Raw genomic sequence first — 4,062 nt, 5'->3', positions numbered from 1 at the left:
CTATCGTGCCAACGCTATCGTCATTGCTATCGTGCCAACGCTATCGTCATTGCTATCGTGCCAACGCTATCGTCATTGCTATCGTGCCAACGCTATCGTCATTGCTATCGTGCCAACGCTATCGTCATTGCCATCATCATTATCAGTATTGTACCAACGTTATCATTTTTATTGCCTGTGTTACCATAGATGTATCTGCCAATATAATGTTTCATTATCATTGCCAACATCATCACCTTCTCTCTTAAGATAGCTAACATCCTCTCGTTATCATAATTGCCAATACATACTTTTTAATTATCTAGTGTCAAACAAAGATGCTCTGTCATTTTTAGACATTAATGATGATTTGGTAATATCTGGGTGAAGTTAATTCAAACTTCTAGAAGTTAGTGGTAGGGTAAATCAAACATGGTGATTTGCAGAGTTTTAAATCTGGAGGAAAAGGATTAGGAATGTACAAGGAGGTCTAGGAAATGAGAGAAATGATAGGTTCTATGGTCGGAAAGAGACTGGATCATCAAGTGATTTTTAAGTAGGAATTAGACAGAAAAATAGAATTCAGATAAGCAGTAGTGGTACAAGAGAAATACAGAGTATACAAATTATATAATAGACCTGAAAATATAGAATATTGGGGATTGAAGGTTTGTTTGAAGTTTAGTATGTGTAGTCTGCAATATATTATCTTTTAATGTGCTTCAATTTAAGGTGGCGAGCTGGCAGAATCATTAGCATGCTGGGAAAAATGCTTAGTGGCATTTTGTTCGTCTACATTCTGAGTTCAAATTCTACCAAGGTCCACATCGCCTTTCATCATTTCAGAGTCGATAAAATAAGTACCTGTTGAGCACTGGGGTTGATGTGATTGACTTACTCCTTTCCCCAATTTGCTGGCCTTCTGCTGATATTTGAAATCAGTGTGCTTCAGTCATGTATTGGTTCGTCTAGGAACATTAACCTTTCTGATACAATGTTAACCTTTTATCATAAAAAAGAAGTTCGTCATCAATCTACATATTCTTTAGGCTGGAACTTATCCTGGTTTCTCAGTTATTTAAGCAACGGAGAAAACAAGATGGTTCTCTGAACAGAGTACAAGTCCATTGCAAGGTTAATCCAGGGATCTAGCAATCCATCCAGGGATCAATACAAATATGTACACATTGATGATTTAGGGGTCAAGCTTCAACATTTGTTCATCAGTGTATGTATAACCTTCCCAGTTTTAGTAAAAGGCATAATGTAGGACTTTAGACATAGTTTCTATTTTCAATATACAGGTAGATCCTTTCTGAGCCCTATAGACTCTTAGGATCAGTTTTCTGGTTTCTGCAATGTATATATTTTGGCCCTGGACAGGATTCTGGTCATTGCGGGATTACTCACTTTTGCCAGTTGAGTGGACTGGAGCAATGTGAAATGAAGTGTTTTGTATTGTCAGGTCCAGGAATTGCCCCCACATTCTTACTATCATGAGTGCCAACACCCGAACCACTAAACCATGCACCTCTACAAAATACAGGTTAGGAATTTCATATTTAGTTGGATACTCTCATGCTAGTTTTTCTTCATGTAAGGGAAGGTAACATAAGTTGCTAGAAGAAAAGGAGTTGACCACTGTTTTAGACAAAGGAAAGTTTAGAGAAAAAATGTGAGAAGTTGCCCATATAGGCATAGGCATGGCTGTGTGTTTAGAAGCTCGCTTTACAACCACATGGTTTCAGGTTCAGCCCCACTGTGCGGTACCTTGGACATGTATCTTCTATACCCACAGGCTGACCAAATCCTTGTGAGTGAATTTGATAGACAAAAACTGTGTGGAAGCCCATCTTGCGTGTCTTTGTGTTTGTTTGTCATGCCCCATTGCTTGATAGCTGGTGTTGGTTTGCTTACATCCTTGTAACATAGCAGTTTGGCAAAAGAGAATGATAGAACAAGTACCAGACTTAAAAAAAAATAACAAAAAAACAGAAGTACTAGGGTTTATTTGTTTGAGTAAAGTCCTTTAAGGCAGTGCCCCAGAAAGGCGACAGTCCAATGACTGAAACAAGTAAAAGATAAGAATTAACAAAGAGCCTGAGCAAGGAAGCAAAATCTAGAGTGGAGGTTAAAGTGACCACAAACCATCTGTAGCGATGTTATTGGGCAGTGGGCAAAGTGCATAATTCTGGATGCTTCAGTTTAGTTTAAGAAGTTCAGTTTTCTCTGGGATGTGGGAGTTTTCAAACAAGAATCACTAGAGATAAAAGTTGCCAATAGTTTTTGCCTAGATTCTCAATAGAATGAAACAAGTTCTGTTACTTTGTTTTAGCAGCAAGTATGAGCTAGTAATGAATACCTTTCGATCAGGGTTTCTCAACCATTTTTTAATCTATGGACCCCTTAGATTGCTATTGTATACTGGCGGACCCCCAAGCCATTTGATGTTTAAAAACTAGTTTTATAGATACTTTCAAAATTCTCATTTTGTTTTCAACACATTGACTTTTGTAGGTTTAACTATATAAAGCATTAGAGAAAGAAACCAAGCCATTTCTTGCAATACATACTAATACATACATCTAAAGCAAAATTTATCTGGGGCCCTTAAAATACTATGGAGGATCCTCAATTTACTGTTTTGTTGTGTAGACCTCCACCCCAACTCTTATATGGATGGACCCTGGTTGAGAACCACTGCTTTAGATGGACCACTGAAGCATAGTACACTAGGATGGTGTTCTTTTTTTTTTATAGTTTCTGTAGTATCAACAGGATAAGACACATTTCCTTCTGGAGGCTAGAATTGAAACACTCATCAACTCTACAGTGCTACCACTGTTCTATAGTGACCAGTGGTTCCTCCACTGACATATTGTCGTTCTTTATTCCACTGCCTTTAGACATACATTTCCTATAGCAGGATATGAATCTCTCATCTAATTGCTCTTTCTTTCTATTACTTTTCTCTATTTCCATTTCATCCTTTGTTTCTTTCTTTTCTCAAACTCTCTCTTCTTTAATCACTTATTTCATCTTGCTTGCTTGCTTCCAATCTCTCTCTCTCATTTTCTCCAAGTCCTTTCTTCACCTTTTTCCCTCTATTTTTCTATCCCTCACACTTCTCTCATTTAATCTATTTATTATTCTTGTTCTTTCTATATCTCTTTCCTGTTTTGTTTTCACTCTTCTGTCTGTCTGCCTCTCATCTCTCTTCCCAGCTTTTGTTTTTTATTTATCTTCCTCTTGTTTTCTCTTTCTCATTCTCTTACTCCCTCATCTCTTGTTTGTTCTTTCTTTTACTCTCTCCTTTCTATATCTTCTCTCTTTTTTTTTTGTCATCCACTCTCATCTCTCTTACCCCATGCTCTCTCTTTCTCTCCCACCCTACAATCATTCCGACTGCTCATCACCTCTCAATAATCAATATGAGATATTTACAGAGAAAAGGAATTTCATTTAGTCTTTTTTTTTTTCATTTATAGTCTTCTGTAAAAAAAAAAAATATTTCAACAACAAACATTTCAAGTTTCTTTTGATGTTTGATTACAAAATTTACACTATCACCTGACTTTCATCCTGTAAGCTGTGCTTAACAAACAAGGAAATACACAAGAAGGAGGTCATTTGGCAGGCTTAAAGCCAGCATGATGGAACAATCTGAATAATTTTAGACAAGAACATGTATAGATTTTTCTAGACAACCGTTAGTTGTTGTTGTTGATGTTATGGTGTTCGTATTGTGTTGTTGTTGGTGGTGTTGGTGTTATTGGGTGTTGGAGTATGGTGGTGGAAATTTTGTTGGCTTGTAAATCAGTAGAAGCTGTAATAAATATTATAATATAGTTAATCAAATTCTGATGCCAAATCGATTGATAACCAAGCAGATGGTAACTTTATTCTACACACACACAATGTACACTGTGTATTCATAGGTTTATATATGATTGCGTGCATAAACATCCATTTATTTATATATATATGTCTGGATGTTTTGCGTTCTTGCCCCATTCTGTATTATACACACACACACACACACACACACACACACACACACACACACACACACACACACACACA

The 4,062-nt window shown here is 36.8% G+C and overlaps 1 protein-coding gene across 1 annotated transcript in view; it reads left to right on the top strand.

The window, feature by feature from the left end:
• Positions 1–4,062, top strand: part of LOC106868235 (sorting nexin-30) — a 59,503-nt gene that overhangs the window by 21,618 nt on the left and 33,823 nt on the right. The gene's annotated exons all lie outside the window — the stretch shown is intronic.

Source organism: Octopus bimaculoides, chromosome 10 (assembly GCF_001194135.2).
Source record: "Octopus bimaculoides isolate UCB-OBI-ISO-001 chromosome 10, ASM119413v2, whole genome shotgun sequence".
NCBI classification, from domain to species: Eukaryota; Metazoa; Mollusca; class Cephalopoda; order Octopoda; family Octopodidae; genus Octopus; species Octopus bimaculoides.
This window is presented reverse-complemented; position numbering and strand designations above follow the sequence as displayed.